General features: G+C 30.8%; 1 protein-coding gene across 1 annotated transcript in view; it reads left to right on the top strand.

Moving 5' to 3' along the window:
- Positions 1–21,069, top strand: part of LOC137927501 (chaoptin) — a 67,006-nt gene that overhangs the window by 33,266 nt on the left and 12,671 nt on the right. The gene's annotated exons all lie outside the window — the stretch shown is intronic.

Raw genomic sequence — 21,069 nt, 5'->3', positions numbered from 1 at the left:
GACAGACTTCGAATAATGCTTAAAGCGCAACAGGACACCCGTTGACTAACGTCGCCCAAACGTGCCACTCATACGTCGCGCAATTAAGTTAACCCGTCATGATATTATTCCCGAAGGTAGATAAAGATGTAGCTATGTATTCAACTACATCAATACAAATATTTGTTCATAGCTTTCGTAAAGAACTGTCGTGAAGTGTTCTTCACACTACTGACTTTTTTTTATTTTGGGCTGAGAACCTCTCTATACTCCAAAGGATCTCTATACCTAAAATATAACGGCGACTCATATATTATAATCGATTATTTAAATTTGGTATTAAACAAGTTACAACGGATTATATAAATATATATTATTTGGCAAACTTTGTTAATTTGCATAATGAACGGCTAGATGTAGTAGTTTGAATCCGTTATACAATTCCGTTATATAAGTTCTTTAATATTCAATTTGGGAAATGAGGCAATTTCTATATATTGTTAATAAATTATTGAAATTTTATTTAACCAAAGATTGCATTATGACATTAGCTGTAAGAATCATTTATATATATTTATTTTACAATAGTCGTTAATTAATAAAAGTAATATTAAAAACTATTTAACAATTTACGATCATTACGAGTGTGAGGTGTCCACCGCTGGGTATAAGCCTTCCCCAAAAGATTTCCAATAATATCGGTAAGAAGCGGCCAGTATATATCGTCTTCTAACGATCTTAACCAGGTCCCTGTCCAACTTGTGAAATGTCTTACGCACAGTTACCGAATCGTGTTCCACACTTCAGAACCGTCGGAGTTGGGACCCTGCGTCCATTTGTTCTGTACGCTATGTTGCCTGCCCACTGGCACATCTAGTTGCCTCTCCGTTGGATTGTTTATTACTTTCGATTGTATACTGATTCTTGATTCGAATATTTAGAAAAAAATCTAGCAATGTTCTCTTCTTCTGGCATCTGGCTCATCGAATGACTTTGAGGTTGCCAATGACGCCCGAAGAGCAATCTAAAAAATAAGAATCTGTTATTGCCTTAACAAGTATTAAATCCATCGGAGTTTGAATCAAATAACATTTACTGTTGATAGTAAAGTAATATTGCTTGCAGAGACATTTTGAGGCCTATTCATATGTATGCGTTCATTTTTATTTCTTGTGGAATTTCATGAGGTTTTCCGTTTGATACTTCTGCGAACTTTTAGAACTACGGTGGAGGTGTGATGACGTGATTCAATTTGTGATGGATCTACGTCCATTAAAAATTAAACATCTACGTGATTTTGCTTTTTGTCGAGGAGTGGAGAGGAGCGCATATGGTTTGTGTTTTTAATTATTGTTTGTAACCTTTTTAAAGTTTTCTTCTCTTTTCGAGAGGGTACAGACTTCGATTCAATACATGGGTGAGTGTGCGAATTAATAGATTTTAAGTTAGTATATTATGAATTTTTAAATTAGCTGGTTTTTGATGTATTTTTCACCGTTTATGAATATTAGTAATGTTATATATAGCTCGTTGATATTTGAACGCAACCTATCCTCGTTTGTGCGGTTCATCTCAGAAAATTTGCATGACTTTTTTTAATAATATTTACTTTTCTATTTGTTCCTTCATATTGCCGAGTGTAACGTTTCTATAGACGTCAGAAAAAATAATACTATACGACATATAATTATAAGCAATCAGCATTTCTTGTTAAATATAATAACGTGTTAATCCTATCATTTGATTTCGGCTTACCGTTAATTAATGGAACATCCTGTATGTTACCAGTTTTCTTGTAACATTTTTTACGGTTTGCGTACAGTGGTGTACTATTTACAACTGTATATTTCACGCAGTGTGTATACGCCGAGAATAGCATACGCAATATTCGATGGCTAGCGACAATTCGTAACGCCTGGGTTTTATTTATTTATCTGTTAATGAAAGTTATTTGATGAACTAAAGCGAATTGGATATTTGTCCAGTTTTATCTAGTTTTATAATTATTTAATAAAACTAATTTATAAGTTTTTAGGTTTTGCTTTATGAAATGGTTCTTTCGATTTACGAACGCAACCTTTAATACGAGTATATTATATTTGCATATTCACCATTTCTCTATAAAATAAATTTGGACGGTCGTTCACATCTAAATATGTCTTAAACACCTGATTTAAGCGGAGTCGGTGTGGACGTACCAAGGTCTGGTACGCGGACCGGTTTCGGGCGGCAGTGTTATTGTACTGTGACCACATTTTTTAACTCCGCGAGGTGTGAGAACCCGTTATACCGAACGCTGGGCAGTATAAAATATATATCTAATTAAGTTTTCGTAGCGGTTCAGATTTGCTGTAACTGTGTAGGAGAGAATCGTAAACTTTTTATTTCCAGTAGAAACAGTTTATGTATCTAACTGGCCAATGAGTTATTTGTTTGACATTTAAAAAAAATAGTATCTCTGTTTTTTTTTGTAATAAGGCGTTATGCGAGAAATGGTATACTTCTTTGTCGTCTTATTCGTTATAGAACTTTGTACGCATTTTGGTAACTTCCGCCTGTGTGAGATAACGGGATATGATTCTAGACCTTTTTGGCTTTTAAGTCTTCTCCATGTAAAGTTTGTTCACTGTAACCAGTTCAACAAAGTTTTCTGTCAATTTGCGTATTTTGTGAGTAAAGTAATAGAAAAATCGCTAATTCTAAATTCGAATTTTAATATCTCAGCATAGAGCAAAAAGGCAAAAACAAATTTTAACTTTAATGTCACGCAATTATAACGTGTATTGAACTAAAGACCCAAAAAAATTATTAACAAAAATAAAAATGTAGCGCTAAATGTGTTACAAAGTGTTTACCAGAATGACTTTTCGATTTCAGACTTTTCGCTTTGTCAGATTTTCAGTAATACATGAGACAAGCTTTTAAAAATGAAAAGTAAATAAATTATAACATAATAAGATTTAGTAATAGTATATATAATATATATAATTAAAACTACTATTTTTGGCCACACAAACCACAGGACTTTTGTAATCAAGTCTAAAAAAATATTATGTGAAATACAGTACTAGAATAACACTTATTTTCATTATTAATCGTTGCTTTTTAAAAGGACATTAAATGTGATTACTCTTTTACATTTTTTTAATGGGATGTCACAGGCTAATAACTTGATTTCGAAGTGTATATAGCAAGACTTAGTAAATAATTATTTTAACGTAAAGATACTGAAGTGTTTGCACGAGAAATGTCAGAATATTTTTTGTTAAAAGCAGTGTTCGTACACCAGAATCTTAAAACTGTAACACTCGTGTTGTACTAAGTAGTAATACCGAGAATTTTCTTGTCATAAGTACCGTTTTATAAGCAAACTGTTCGTGGTCTTGTAATAATGGGGATAGTTGACATACATTTACATTCAATACACTATACCGTGCAATAATAGCCATAATCTTGGAAGTTTTGTAGGGAAATGGAATGAAGATGGTAATGGGGTCGCTTGCGTGTCAGCTGTCCCCCGCCTGGTATGAACAATTACCGCTATCGGCTCCAACCGGAAAGGCAAACAGACCAACGTTTGTTTAACTGTAGAGGAACATGCATAGTACACTTGAGTGCAGATATCGCTCCACGGTTTCTCCTTTTACGCCACTATCGTACCTCCATTTTTTTAAATGTAAAATATCCTGTCACCTAATACCGCCAACATAAAATGACCGCCATATTGTTTTTATATTTTTTTAAATCATAATACGGTTTGTTTGAACTAATTTAGCCAAAACTATCCATGTACTTAGAAATAGACCTTAGAAATATAAAAGAAATTCCTTTCCATAGGTCAACATGTAGGCAATAAGTGGATATTAATTTTTTGTAATTTTAATTTCATTAAAAAATTATGAATATGTCTAAGAAAAAAAGGATTTTTTTTTCTTAAGGTTCTTAATTTTATTACAAAGTGTGAGAAAAAAATATACATTAATTTGTAAAAAAATCCATTTCTCTCACACTATGAGGTTTAATAGTTTAAAAGTTATGGTTGCTTGAATACGTAAAAACTCAAAAACCCAGTATTATTTACTACATTTTTTCTAGACATGTGGTTTCAGCATTAGTAATAATGTAATGGAAATAATTTCAATTAATAATTTTGAGGTTTTTAATTTCATTTCCTTTTGTATTGTCGTAAATATTTATGGTAAGGGAAAAATAGTTTCAAAAATATACAGATTTTTATAGTGACAGAGTAGTTTACTTTAAGATTTTATTTCTGTCGTCTATCATTTATTTTTTCTATCACCCACTGTTAGGCTTCGAGGACCAGACATGTATGCAGGATGATGGGTTACAGGCATAAAATTTTAAAAGGGGTGAATGTGTAGCTCATTTGTCAGCAAAATGTTTTAGAGTTTGTACACTTGTTTCTAATTCACCATATAAAGTTATCTCTGAAATATGTTCAATTCATTTTTTTTTGTAGGGATGCGGCAGGTTAATAATTTTTAGCAGTCCAACCATGCAGGGATAGATAGTAAACAATAATTGATGTGAATAATTAGTAATTTGATTTTTGAGAACGTTTTTTACGCAATACCTTGTTAATTATTTCTAAAACGATTGATTTTTGGATATGATAAACCATACGCTTCTTAAATACTTTTACTTAAATAATCGACAACTCTACTTTACATAACAACAACGACAGGAATAAGTTATTCCTCTGATAAATAGTACAGAAGCCTAATTAAAATACATTGTATATTTGACTTCAGACATAGGCGCGAAGACACCAACCGTAGCAAATTTTCGTTCGAGAGATTTTCACTTAAATAAAATTTGCAACAAACATTTTCTATTCATAAATTAAAGATTTAAAAAAAAAAGGATCAAAAATAGTATTGAATAAATAACATTGTTATAGTTTCTCAAACAGTTTTTTTCTATGTTACAACATTGAAAGTAATCAGTGAAAGAAATACACGATATAATTCATTACAATGCCGAAATGTTGCTTATTCGAAAACTTATTCATAAAAGAATGAATAATATTAGTACGTATTGGTTGTGATTATATATAAAATGAGACCATAATTTCATAAACATAGTGTCGAAATTAGAATGTTTCGAATTCAATTTATTAATACATAAACAGAGCGACGAGGTGAACTGATTAGTGTGTAGCTAATTTACAGCAACTCAGTATCAAGGTCGTTCGTAACGGGACAGATCCGATACGACGGCTGTCGATGACTTTTTAAGCTTGCCCACTAAGTATTGTAAGGACAGTCTAGAAAGTTCCAAGAACCAAACGGCACAGTCGATTTTTCTAGTAATTAACAACGAGCGCCTCGCCTGACGGGATGTCGTGGAAACTAACTGCCCGCATACGACCGTGTTTGACACAACGGAATGTCGTGTTTTCAATCCGTACACTATTTTATTTCAAAATGGTTTATTTAATTTTTTCTCGGTGCACATCCTTCGCTCAACTTAAGAATGGCCTTTTTTAATTATTTCGAACATTTTAAATGATTACGTTGTTTATACAACGCATTACAATAACTAACTTAATTCTTGACCTCATGTACATATACAATATTACGATATAGACGAGCGTAAAACTGATATTATTTTATTGTGCATATGTATGTATTTATACGGGCGATTTATTATAAGTGCAAAAATTTAAGAGGTTAATAAATATTTATTTATTTTATTGTTAACAACACCTAAAAGGAAAGGCAACAAAATATAGATAATAACTAAAAATTAAACAATTTATACAGAGGTACAACTGGCGGTCTTATCATTCGCTGCTAGGCAGCCTAGTCAAGTTCTAGTTTTACACATATTTCCACTCAACCTGTATAAAGGATCACTTTAAAATATTTATTTTTGGTATTTGAATACGATACACCTATGGTACATATACATACATAATTTCGGGAACGCTTCTGGTTACTAATTAGTTAACAGCAAATAAGCTGTACATTCACCCCTAAAACCTCCTACACCTATGACCAAACAACTTATAAATGTATTAAACAAATTGTGTTTTTATTGAGAAATGCCAAAGGTCAGGACTTGGTTGTGCCACGTCAAAATGTCTTTGCACATCTTGACCGGATTCCCATTTCAGCACGATATGCGATATGTGTTTGACGTGGTCATCACTTTTATTATCGAAAAAAAGAATAAAAAATTAAATTAATACGGATGTTAGTCAAAAAATTATTATTATTATTATATTATTATTTGTTTCGCTAACTATGGAGAAGGTTCCTAACGGCTGCAATTTTTTTTAAACCAGTATAGACGCCAACAACATACTACAAATAAATATTATGTACTCGTAATTTTATATAAATAAATACCAGAATAATGATAGATTCGATGCTAATAGAAATGTAAGTTTCGTGATGCTGCGATTTGAATAACTCAAGTTTTTTTCTCTTTTAACTTTTAGTGTAATAAATAATACTCAAAATATATAAGTTTATTAACTTTTAATTACATTTGATAAAATTCTTTTATTTAACAATTAATTGTGTATTGCGCAATACTATTTAATTTCTTAATTTGCGCCTTTATCTTAATTTGTTAATGGATACTAGATTATGGCTATCATTTTGTTTGATATTTATTGCGGTTAAAAAAATTTTATTTTAGTCGTTCTTCGTACTTAAATATCTAACGATAAGTTGTCGAAGATTTTTTAAATGTTTTCTTTGAACCTGATCAAGGTCAGAAAAGAATATACTGTTCTATTTAAAGCATATTGCAAAGTAAAGCATGTTTTTAGTTATTTTTTTTAAAAAGTTGCAAGAGGTGCGTAGTTACAGTTTATTAGTTGGCAATAAAGATATATTAGATGCTGTAATATTAAATCAATATTTAGTTTCATAAATATTAATGTTTAGGTAGAATTTTAAATGTACACGAGTTTTCTGAAATATTGTTGCTGAAACGACTAAATAAAAGAAAACAAACCTTTAAGACATTTTTACGTCAAGAGCACTTCAGAGCAGTAGTTTTGAGACAGAATACATAAAAGTTATACAAGTAGTACAAAGATTTAGGTAGAGTTTTAACGAAGTTCGCAATTTTTATTGCAAGCGACTGTATGCAGGATGATTGGTTATTGGTCTAAAAGCTTTATAGAGGTGAATGTATAGTTTATTTGTTGTCAATTAACGTTCAGTACACCGTATTCAAAAATCAACGATTTCAGAACAATTAAATAGGGAAAACCGTAGAAAGCGTTTTCAAAATTCCGATTATAACATATTAAAGTTAATTATTGTTTACTTCCTGTATAACTTATGTAGTAGTAGTAGACTGTGCTGCTAAAGTTAATAAGTTACTTAAGTCCAATAGAAAAGATTATTAAGCGTAACATATTTCAGAATGTTCACTTTATATAGGTGAAAAAGCTTAAAAGGAATTGAGCTGTATATTCCGTAGGTTCCAGTGTTGATATAAGGTATGTTTTATTTGATAATAGTTTAGTATTGTTTTATTTGATAGTGGATTGTAATATTAGTTGATAGAGAATTGTTTCTCGGTTGAAAGCATTAAGCCAAATGAGAGTTTACCGATGTGTCGTAATCCTAGACCCTTGTAATCCGCGTCCCTTTAGTTTCAATTTGAATTGATTCAACCGAGCCGAAGATAGGTTTTGGGACGACCATACATTTTGATAACTTTTTTGCAAAGATACAACTATCGAGTTGAACTTTGTACGATAATTGTAATTTATGTGATATTTATACTAACTTTTTAATCGTTCTTGTTTTTAATATATAAACTAATAGAATGTTCGTTTAATGGTGGTGCGATCTATTTATATTATTGCAGGGATTTGTAATTCAATATTATTGATAGTTAAGTCTGCAATCATCGCATACAAGTATATGATTTTATAATACCCGGCAAGTGATTTGGCACATCGGTATCTCTTTTGTAAGAAATTTTAATATTTTTTTTAGAAACAATCGGTTTTATGTACTTTGTATATATATGCTATATACTCTATGTGTCGACGACTAAGCTGTAATTTTTTTATAAAATAAAACTAAAATACACGACTAAAATATTAATATTTTTTAAAATACCTAATTATCGCTAATATCTGTAACAACCTACAATAGCGAGGATTATGACCTTTACCAGTAGGTTCAGACTGCTCGCCATTATACAGGAAAAAACTCTCTGCCATTACATAATTCCCATTGTGTACTTACCACATATTTTTCCTTCACCATTAACATTGTCTTTAATTGTTTTTATATTTTATTTTGCTTATAGCTTCTATGAGGATAATGTATTGTTATAACTCTTTCTTATCTTTTCAACCTCAAATTGTCACAATGACCGGTCCTGTGCTACCCGCATCCTGCGACTTCCTGTGATTTTAACTATGTAGTCGGTCCACCTACATGTAGGCTTACCCACGCCGCGTCAACCGACTTTTTTGTGCCTAATTTAAGTATAACATGTTGTGCACATCTGCCATTTGACATATGCACTAGTTTAAGATTTACCGGAATGTTTTTCGTAATGCTAATGTTAACATAGTTCATGTTCTACTTAGTCTCGCCAAGAATATTGTTACAAAGACAAACAACATTTTTTTTGCACATAACAGTACTGTTACAATGTGTATGTTTAATATATTAATATAAAAGGCAAAATATATTAAGTTTGCTTGAAGTTGAGACGCTGTAATACAGTTCTATAAACTTTGAGGTCAATTATCACTAGCAGCAAGCACTCTTTTTATGGCAAAGTTCTTCATTGCCAATCGTATGGATGTTTTTAGGGCACTAAATTATTATTGCATTTAGAAGAAACTTTACTCCCTAAAACTGGTCATTAATTATAATCCAGTGGATTAAGTCCGGACTAGATGACCATCAGAGCTGAAGACTGGGTGGCTCGAGCCTTATGACCCAGCGCCGAGTTTAACTAAACCGAACCAAAAACGATGTTAAGAAGGAGTTCTTAATAAAATATGTTTTTGAACTATAGTTCTTATAGGTATAAAACTTGGTAATAATTGTTTTAGTAGAATACAAATTACCTGAAATGGGTTTTAGAGAAGAAACAAATTTTAAAGAATTACGTTGATCAATTTATTAATATTTAAATTCTGTACACATATTTTGTATTTTTGTTTACATATTTTTAATAAATTTAAATACTTCTTTCGTAAATAAGAATAATATTCTTTTGCATCTTTTAAATGCGTATTCAATTGCACGGGCCTCGGGCTATTAGGTGCTTGGCCAGCCTTCACTTAATAAATATAAAGCTTTAATTTTAATTTTGTATAGTTAAAAAAAGAAAGTTATCAATTTAAAATGAAGAAACTTAATAATTATTTATTCACGTAAAGCTAGTTTACGTATTTGATTTACTACCAACAGAATATGTGTTGTGTATATCGCGTCTAAGAAGTTGCCAGGCAGAATAAGATCAGGTTTCCTTCCTTGCAAACTCTAGACGAGACCGCTAGTTTAGATGTGCTGATTTAAATGATGTAATTTGTTTATATCATCATTATAATTTATACGGTAAGTCATCCGCCACTGGACATAGGCTTCCGTTGAGTTTTCCAAAAATATCAGTAGGTATCGGCGTACACACTGCATCTTAGGACGTTATTATTAATAAGGTTGTCTGTCTTCTCGTGTGTGGACGTCACACGCTGTGTTTGCTGGGTTGTGGTCTCTACTCCCGCATTTTGCCACAACAGTAACAATTTTTGGCGCTATATGACTTACCAATTGCTCCTTCAACTTATCAATCTGCTGGGCTATTTATGTATATATATACATATATACTATATATATAAAAGCTATAGTTAATATGAACTATATAGTTATATATATATAACTTTCGTACGTCTACGGATCTCCCCATTCCTGATTCGGTGATTCGTTGCATGGAAGAGTTATATTTTTTCCATAGATTAAACCTTTTTCTACCTAGAAAGATCCTTGAATTGCTAACATTAAGTTAAATATAGTGGTTATATAGCAGTGTTGAAAAAGTAATGGTTTTTCAATGAAATATTTATTGTCTTTCGTACGCACTTAGCTCAAAAAAGTCTTACCATACTTGGTTACAACCTTGGCATATTGCCAAGTTTCTTGTCACGCACTCAAGTCGTATCCATGATATAAATGTCAATATATTTGGCTACGTGTTATCGCAATGTTCACTTTTTTATCTTTGTATTTTTTGCTTTATAAAGAATAAGAGAAATAAAGCGAAAGTTAACTTGATTTTAATAATTAAACGATACCGTAATGAGAATAAAAATCTGGTACCAGGCTCAATGACATCAAGATTTTAAATCAAATTTTTTACTCAACTGTCAAAAATAATAAAAACAAATCTGTAGATTTTTAAAACAAATCAAATTGACGAGTTCATTTTTAGGTTACTTGCATTGACATATCATGGCTATCTGTTATTTAAAAAATACTCTGTTGTTTTTTTTTACGGTTGCTTTTAAAATCATGGAATGAAATAAAATTAAAACAATGGTTATAATGAAGTTTGAAGGCTATTAGAGACAATTGATAGATTCATAATTAATATAATATATATATACGTATCTAGTTAGCATGTTTATAATTTCATTACCTGGATATTAAATTACACACAATACAAATTATACTAGTACTTGCGATATACAGGTTGATTGTTTACAGAGTTAAAAGGTTTAATGAGGTTGTTATATTCTTAAAATAAAACGGTTTTTCATGTAATAAATATCTTAATGAAAATTTAGTAAAACAAGGCATATTCACAATTCGCATTTATATATATATTGAAATCAATTATTTTTACTATCTTTTCATATTTTTTACTACCAGAATTGATTGGCCAGTCGTGTCCCAAATTTAATGTAGTCTTTTGACACCCAGCTTAAACATATTCTAGAAATAAGCGATATTAATTTTGGCTAACCGACTGTTAGAGAAAAGGGTAAATAAACAAAGTTCGTTTATTTAAAGTGAGTCTTCCGTCATACATTCTTAAGTAAAACTTCGTACAAAATGCAAAATAAATTTTGCATTTTATGTTAATATGAAAATTATATATGTGTATATATATATATATATATATATACATACACGCATATATATTGTTAAAGTTCATAAAGCTCATATGTATATATATATATATATATATATATATATTTACACAAATGTATATATATTCTTAGGTTTAAGTAAACTACTACGGTTAAAGTTTCTTTTATTCCCATGTAAACCATATTTTTGTGATATTTGGGACAGTTAGTATATTTACAAATTTGTAATAAAGTACTCTTTTTTAAGATTCATTTAATAATCGTTTATTAGTTACTTGTATTTTATAAAGTTTTTTATTTAGATTAACATAAATAGTAACTTAACTGACAAATCTAAAATTATTTCTTATTTATTAATTATTAAATTTTTTTATCAAGTGTTGACAACTTACGTATATTTGTTGTTTTTTTTTTTAATATTCTTTGTATAGTTTTTAACTTCAAAGTTAAATATAGATCACAATGAACTTTTATACTTTTATTTGATTTAATTTTTTCTCATTTCACCAACGATGTGAGACATATCTTATAATTTGGATACGATATTATTTAAATTTAAAATTAAAAGGGGGTTACGACAATTGAAGTCGTATGTTATTTGATTTCAATGGCGATGTTAAAATAATAATGTAAAATGTGGACGCACGTACACCGTTGCACGTAACGGTTCCTACGTGTTTATCAAGACATTGGCTCATAGTGAAGCTGTGGTTTTATATCGTGTACAGAAATGACCTCGTGAGCTGAGAGAGATATTAATTTCTGACATTTTTTGTTGCAACGCGATTTATATTATATTACTAGATACCATAACTTCGTGGCAAAAGTTACAGTCATGACTAGTATAATAAAAAAGGTAAAAACACTAATTTTGAAGCACTTTATTTATTTATTTAATCTCTTAATACTAACTACTAATATCTGCAACAAAAAGTTTTCTATTATGCACAGCAGTCAACACCTAATAATGTGAATGTCATTGTATCGTTTTTTGCACATTTATCACGGTATTTTATGCTAGTTCAAAATATTTGTATGTAAGTATGTAGTGTATTGAAGTAAAAAATCTGAGAGTAAGATAGTTAGCATTTTCTCTTGTATGAACAGTAGTATCCCAGCGGTAGACGACTGACTACACTTTGGGCATTAATTAAATAGGATCACAAATAAGATTTCAGAGGATGGCCAGCAGCGACCTTTGTGTACTATGAAATGACACTGCGATTGCTTACTCGCCTGCCAAGCGTGGCAATTATGTTATATTTCTCTTTAGTTATCTTTGGGGGAGGCCTATACCTAGCAGTAGGCACCCATGGGTTGAATTAACGACTCTTATATGGAAAAATTAAAGAGTTGTTTTACTACTTTTTGTCACATTTTTTCCCTTCATAAGGACCTTCTTCATTTCTTAAAAATATACAAAGTAAAATTAGCCGAAATGGTTGAGTCTTACTCGTGTTCATACATTTAATGGATCACTGTTAAATAATGAAAAAATATTATTCTACCGACTGATAATTCATAATTTAAAAAAAAGTTGAAACCTGGTGGTAATATAAATAATGTAACACATGTATAAAAGAAATCTTATCTAATTTTTTATATTTATTTTACATGTTATATATTCTAGTAATATGCTACATAAAGTATGTTATGTCTTACTGTTGTAACAGTAATTTAAAAATCGATTTTGAGGCTTTTACATATAACAAACAAATTTTTATTATTAACCTTCTAAAGTTCTCAATATTGAAATATGTTATCTCTTTGGGAAAGGACCGCCTGCAAATCAAAAGGTTAAAACTGTGTCAGTATTCAAAAGCATATTAACAATCATTATTTGTAATACAGAAGTAAAAAAAATTGTTAGTTTTTAATACTATATTTTGTGTACATTATTTGTATTTACATTACACTTTGAATTACAATTTTACGAATTATAAAATATTTTTTTTTACTTATAGTTAATATTCTCATTTTCATATTAAAATAATTAATTGCACACTGCATTTATACAAAAATATGTAATTTTCCAAAATTAGTGCTATTTGATGCCACTATATGGTAACATAAACAGTACCATTGCACGGTAATTTCCTTATAAATCTATTATTATCTATTGCTATAATTCTAGTAAAAGAAATTATTTTTTTGTGTTAGTCGACATAGAAGTTAATCTTTAGGTTATATGCTACCACAAATAGATTTTTATGTCAGTAGATTCTGTACATTGAAAGCTAATTTTAGAGGAGGAGCTCGAACGTGAAATTGGTTCTTTAAAATGATGTCGCTTTATTATCGGTTTTACTATGTATCATAAATTTTAACGACACTATTTTTAGCATTATTAGATGTTTCAGCGTCAAATTGTAGTAAAATTTCTGTGTTGAACATTGATCTAATAATATTTTATGAATACACTAAAATCTAAAAATCGCTTAGTTATATCTAAATTTACAACCAATGTAAAGATTATGGATCCAAAAGCACACCATCCAAACATATGGGTGAATATATTTTACATTTAGCTCATTTGATTTCATTTAACGTATGGTACACCGTATCCAAAAATAACGTAATAATACTATAGAAAAAGCGTTTTCAAAATTTTAATAACTACATATTAAAATGAATTTTTGTTTACTAGCTGTCCCTGTCTGCCTGTCGCAACCAGTCGAAAAAATATTTTTTTGGTTTGATCACTCTATACAGAGTGATTGGAAATAGTAGTGTATAAGATCTTTAATGTTTTTTGCCGACAAATAAAGTATACATACCCCTTTAACGCTTTTACACCTTTAACCTATCACCTGTATATGGTTAATAAATAATGCGTTTATATTGCTCTCCATATTGTAGTAACGCACGTAAATTTTGCTATCGGTATGTTTTTTTTATTTAAATCACGTTTGCACTCTCTATTCATAGAAGGTTGGTTGTAGAACTCACAGCAAAACATGGGCTGGATTTCATTTTGTCGAGCGTTGTAATCGGCCAATACTCTGCTAGATAATTGCCCCAGATAAAGATAACGTTTTACAAAACTGAACCGATTATCTCGCTCTTGTTTCAAATGTGCCTAATCAAATGCCGGGTTGTAGTATTTACTAATTTTTACATAAAGTCCGAGTTATGTTTTAATATAAGTAAGTCTGTATTGATTCGAGTAGAAAGCTTGTGTCTCAACAGACCTTTAACATCGTTGTACTCATATGTAAATAAAGTGTCCCTAGAAATATATCTCTCAAAAGAAATCACACTATTTCACTATCGAGTCTGCGTGATATTGGAAATCACTTTCAATGCACTTGGTGTTTTTCTATGTCACTACACACATTTCTATTCCACGCCTTCCTATTCAACATGGAGATATAACCGGAAGGTTCTAATTTCCTGGCATTAAATTTTCCTTTCACAGAAATTACTGAAGCGTACCCGTACTTAGCGCTCCGAACGGGTTAAAGGTTATAAAACATGAAGAAAATTGAGCAGGTTTTAAAGGTGCATTTATGGCGCTGAAATAATTAATAAATTCTGGTATCCGGTATTAAAACATGTTTTTTTTTAATTAGAATTTTGCATTTCCTATAGTATTTATTTTTACTTTATTTTTTTGCTTCATAACTGTGGCTGCTCTGCTACTAAAAGCAATAAAATTTGTTGTTATGTGAGAGTATCAAACTTTTTTTTATTTATTACATTGTTATATTTTATTAAAGTGTTTTTTGCAATAAAACAAAAAAAATTGGTATCAAGATTTCCTTTATTACCAAATTACGGAATTTCGTTTTTCATGCAAATTTTTTAACTGTTCTTTTTGACCTCGTACTTCGCTTACAAATTTATTAAAAAAAAGGTATTTTTTATTTATTATTTTTTTTTAGTTTATTCATTATATAAAAATTTTGCTTATTTTATATTACTAATTAGTTTGTTGCATTTTAAATAAATAGTTACTGTTTTAAAAAAGAATCGGGGGAACAGTTTACTAAGTTTAGTAAACATAATTAAGTTTCCTTTCATTAATTTCGTTTTTCCATGATCCTTAATCAAGTTATGTATTTCTTTTGATCTTCAGATCAGAGATATTATTAAGCAATATCTAAGAATATTGATGAAATAAGTAGTGATAACATATCACATATTTTTTAATGCGTATTACGAATGACATCACATTTTGCAGTACATTTAATTTACGGTTGAGCGAGCCTACAATGAAAATGAAAACAGCTATCGTATGAAAATTGCAAAATGGAAGCGTTCGTAACATCTGAGTGCGGATGCGCTGAACACTCATTATGATGGCTCACGAAGGTTCTTTTGCGTTCGCATCGTGAATGGGTATCGAAAATAGTCGAGTTGTACAAACGACGGCAGGAAGTTGAATGCGGTTCTACTATGCAGCTAGCGTTTGATGATCACGTATGTAGAGTTCATTAGCACGGAGACATTCCAAGAGCGATAGAGCGCATTTATGCGAAACATCTTACGTTATTTTATTGCAGAAGGAATGATGTAGATATTTACTTTGCAATTTTAATGATATTATATGGTGTCAACTTGTACAAACTTGATAACTTTATCAAACGATAGATTTCTTTTGGAAAAACTCAAAAGGCAGCAACCTACATCGAGTGTCAGATATTCACTTGTAGGTGAATGTCTCCTGTCCAGAACCTTGAACCTCGGCTTCCAACTGTTTGTGGTGTTCTATCTACTGCCACTTCAATGTCCAAATTTATTGTGCTATATCAGCTACTGATGGGTTCTATATGGCAGCGCAAAAGCGATTTTCACCGTAATCCTGCAAGTAGCAGCTTTGTGGCTTTTCGACTTTATTGTGGGCTTGCCGATGTGGTTCGATTTGAGCCGTCGTTATCTTATGATAACTTTATCATCTTTCGAACCCTTATGGATAGGTCGTATCATATATATATCATTTACATACTATGTTCGTATCAATGGTTTATATTATGAAGCACAATTATATTTTTTATCATAATCTTCATAAATTAACCGGGATCGAAATTAATACGCGTATCTCTAGAATCCAACTCATTATAGCGCGAGTAAGACACTCGAGATACCAGAAACTCCAAAATTTGCCGACAGACAATTTTTAAAAGAGAACTAGATGTTTAAATTATCATACAATTTTATGTCCCGTTATCTCCATTTATTAAAACTGTTTTAAATATAACTTTATTAAATATTCGGCGGTGAAACGTCACAGTAGCTCAACGTGGCTGTAGAGGGTACGAGATCTATTCAGGAATGAGGAGGCCTGTAGACGACCGTAAGATACCGACATAGCACAGTGGTTTGATAAGTTGCAGTAGTAGTGGACAGGCCACATAGTGTGACTAGCGCAGCTTGGATTCCATAAGATGGAAAGACGATCTCGTTAAGATTGTCAGAAGATGCATACCGCATGGTATTATAAAGTCCTTTAAGAAATTTATGGCATTAAACTATGATTGAAATGATAATGATGATAAACGTACGTCTATTTTCAGTAAGGAAACAAAACAGTAACAGTGCAGTACATAACATGCTGATTCTTGAGTTACTCTGATTACAATATAAATAAAAAAGGAAAAAAAAACCTGTCCCTGGTATAATGGAGTTAAGTTATATTTTTTTCATCTCATTCATTGTAATTATAAAGGACTTTAAATAAAAATTGTCCAACTAATTTACACTTAATACAAGTCAAGTAACTTATTTGAAAAATTTAAATAAAATTTCTCGTTAAGTACCTTTATATTAAAACGACCCTGAAAATGTTAATAAAAAAATTGTACCTTTTGTCTTCAAGAATTTGGGCATAACGTAAAAAGAAGACATTAACAACGGCAACCATAATAAGAGGTTAATTGAATCAAAATAATAATGGAGAGCGTATCGAGGCTATTGCTCCCGAAATCGTGAGACCGGAAATGACAAAGGCTTTTGCTGGTGTTGTTAAGTGAAGCAAGAAATTAAATTATTAAATAAAGGAGATACGTAACATATATAACTTACGTCATATTTGTTGCTTACCGGCCAAAATTCTTTTGAAGCCATTAGTCCCGAACGCAATATCTCCATCATTTAAACATCGCTACAGAGATGTTTGGAAAGATTAGAATACATTTCTAAAAAATACATTAGAAGAAAGTACTTTTTCAATTATTTGGTACAATAAAAAAAAAACGAAAAAACGGTCAAATTTTAAGCAGTTTAAAGGTAAATGTTTCTCAGTTATTTTGTTCCATTTATATATATAATGTTATTATTATTTTGAATTATAAGAACATTTTGTGTAGTAAATTAAAATACGTAATAAAATAGTCTGTGGCTTAAAAAAGTTATTTTGAAATAAATTTTATATAAAGAGATAACGAGTAAAAATACTATGCATGTTGATTTTAATTCGAATTATTTACCAGTTGCCTAAAGCATATGTTTACCTATTAATTACATAAACGAAAATAAAGTGTTTGTAATCGCAAAACTCAAAAACGGTTCAGCTCATTTGGTCTTTTAATTTTTTTCATATCTTCGTTAAGACACAATAAAGAACTATGCTATTTTATGAAGAAAAAATGTACAAGGAAAATATTTAGGATTTTTTTTCGTGTAGTAATTACTCTATTGTGTATATGATGGTATTTTTAAATACCTGTGTTTTGTGTGCTTGTGAAACATTACTTAGTTTCTTACATCAAGCATGTGTATGTCAAAGGAATAAACATCCTTTCATGTGCTGCTTGAGTGCCCAGCGGCGCAAATACTCAGGACTAAATTCTTTTAAAATCCAGTTTAGCCGGTTTGAATAAGGTTAATTGTTCTCACCCACACGCATAATATGCGCTGATTTTAAGTTGCGGATGTAGCAAGCTAATATAACATCGTATTATAGTGCTAACGAAACTGATGTACCGCGCTTTAGGAAAGCGAGGTGGAGGCCGGGGAAAATGTAGCATGAGCGCTGCCGATGAGAGCGTTGACGGCGGACTGATGGAATGGAGCGGCTGATACTCCCCCCCCCCCCGTCTCACGTTAATACCTAAGAAACGGTACAGTGGTTTCAGTAGCACTATAATACTTCCAGCGTTCTATAATTGCATTATCTATCTCAATTCGTATTAGATCTGCGTGTTAGTACCTCTAATCAGACAAGACTACTGTCAATACACGTTGAGAGAGTAAAGAAGGTGCTTAGCATAATTTTCTTTACAGAAACTATGTTAGATGTTTTTCTAAGGGATAGCCGCTTAGTCTAACACATGGACGGCGTGGACTCGAAATACGTTCAGCATTCTGCTTCGGGTATGTCCGTCCCCGAGCTCCGGTTCGATAGATTGCTATTATTGAATTATAGGTATCGGGTCTTTGTTGATTTTCATTTATTAATAAATTACCTATTTAGCCAAGCGGTGCCCTTTATACAACTATTCGTGTCAAACGGTAGTAATAGCCTATCGACTACTAGTGCCATCTACCAGCGCCGTTGGAAGTAAAATTATATTAGAAAAATTTCAATGAGCTTTCCAACATATGAAGTTTCTTAAAAACATTTTTAATGACTTAATTGTACTTTTATGTATACCGCACCTGCTAATTAATAAAATTTGTTGCCTTTTTGGTGTTATCTTGTTCCTTATAGACATTCTTAATAGAAATGCTATAAATTGTAAGGGAACCTATTGCATTTTTTAAGAAAAAATATATCAGTTTGAGATAATATTAAGTCTGATAAAAATTTCCTTTGATGTAAAAAATGTCTAAAAATGCAAAAAATGTGTAAAAAACTAAATGAATTTTGAGAAGTAACATAATACGAAAAACGCTTTTTTATAGTAACTTCAATAAAAACGTGTAAACAAATACGTTTTGTTTGTTTTTCTTCTTATTTTGGACATTGATTGAATTCTTAATTTTTTTTCTGAGCCCTTTACTACTGTGCTCCAGGATTCACTCATTCCCAGACACCCTGTATATTACATTTGTGACATGTATATTTAATTAGCACTTTTGCCGTTTAATAAAAAAAAAACGAAATAGTAATATTCCATTAACAACGATTTTGATATTATGTGTGGATAATCTGTTTAATGGTCTGCATTACATTCAGTAAGAGTGATCATAAAAGCATTAACGATTTGAGCAGCGGGTTCATTATCGTACGTTAGAGCGAGCAGTAAATAACGCTTATGCGGATAATGACGCAGTTTACGCAGTTTAACGGTCTCAGCTTGCTGCCTTGTTAACTAATAAGTTATAATGAATAACATTATTCAATAATTTTTCAAATATTAAAATAAGACTATTATACTTTGAATTTGCTGCCAACTGATATTTGAGATCAAGTTAAAATTAAATTGGCTGGTAATGAAAACATCTCTAACAGTGTCTCATTTTCGTAGCAGATTTTAAAAATAGAATATTTTGATGTACACACTTTTTATTTTGCTTATTTAACGGCACATGTTCACAGAAATTTATGGTGAAATGATATGATTTATATGATAGTAAACATGATTTTACACAATATTCTTCCAATTTTATTAGGCAGTAAAGCTTTTACGTCAATAACCAATCACTCTGTATAATGTATAACTAGATATCATTCATGATCTTCCTCCAAACGTTACATCCGTGTCTCCCGTGCTTTATTAAGCATAAGTAATACATGTATTATATATACAACCATGAAAAAATATTATAAACTATACATAATTTATTTCAAACCTTTACTTCAAATCGATGTAACTTAATATAACATGGTTTGTATTTTTTAGCCTTGTAATATTCGGAAAGTTGGGATGAAGGCCTCCTCACGGAGGGTAAGTGCCGTATCTGCGCTTGGTTCGTGTACTAAAATAATATACAAGATAAACTAACTTTGACAAGTAAATTTTGAGACAAAATTACACGATGAACGGTCGTATTCAGGAATTTTCTAAAAAATATTTCGGTGGTGTAATTAATAAATTTATTGATCTTAATTGTGGGTTTTAAAAAGGTTAGATAAAAAAAATATAAATCCTGCTTATGTTACCGTAAAGATACAGTCATCTTCATTATTTTACGGCTGAAAAGGCGCCCAGAGCTGGTCATTGGCCTCTTCCATGGATTTTCTATGGTATCGGTTGGAAGTGACCTATATCCAGTGTCTTAGGTGGGAACTTAACAAGGTCCAACTTGTGAATGGAGGTCCTACGCTGTGCTTACAGGTCCGTAGATTTTACTGCAGAACCTTAAAGCCGCAACGGAAATATGTTCTGCGTGTTATGTGGCATGCATGGCTTTCATTCCTTCACCAATCTTCTCATACCTGGTAGAGAAATCCCGAGTAAAGCCCTCTCCATATTTGCTCATAATATTATATATGAATTTTCTATAGAATATTATACAATATTTTTAACATCGTTGTGACGTAAGACGCTTAACAATATAATGACAGAGGCCCATTCATTTGCTTAAAGAATATTCTTCGCTTTCACAACTTTCTTGAAATTATTATTTACACTTTCACTCTCTATTATCGCAGAGACGCACCTGGTGTAAGCTAATATTGACCGATTATAACTAGTCCACAACATGAGTAGACATCGATATGATTTAATATAGAATTTAATGCTGTAATAGTGTTACATTAGTCGATAATATATAATAATTGATGCAATTTTTTGTGATATTTTAGTATATCCTTGAGCTGAAATCTGACAGAGGGAGATATTCGGCTATAATAGTATTATAATGTTCCAACTTTCAAAATTCAAAATTGTATATTATTGAATATATTTACACTAAGTGGTAAAAATCTATTAAGTTGTTTTGAAAACTTCTTGGAGACAGAATTTGCTTGATAACGTAATGTTATTTAAACGAGGTCTTGCAAAGGGAAATAGTTTATATAATAATTTACAACTGTGATAATGATAACTGATTACTGTCATTGTCAATTTTTTTCTTACAAAGAAAACAAAACTAAT

Source organism: Battus philenor, unplaced genomic scaffold, assembly GCF_028537555.1.
Source record: "Battus philenor isolate CCGP_79_NKW_IND1 unplaced genomic scaffold, ilBatPhil1.0.hap1 SCAF_10, whole genome shotgun sequence".
Lineage (NCBI taxonomy): Eukaryota > Metazoa > Arthropoda > Insecta > Lepidoptera > Papilionidae > Battus > Battus philenor.
Note: the sequence above shows the minus strand (reverse complement) of the source record. Positions and strands in the feature narration are given on the sequence as shown.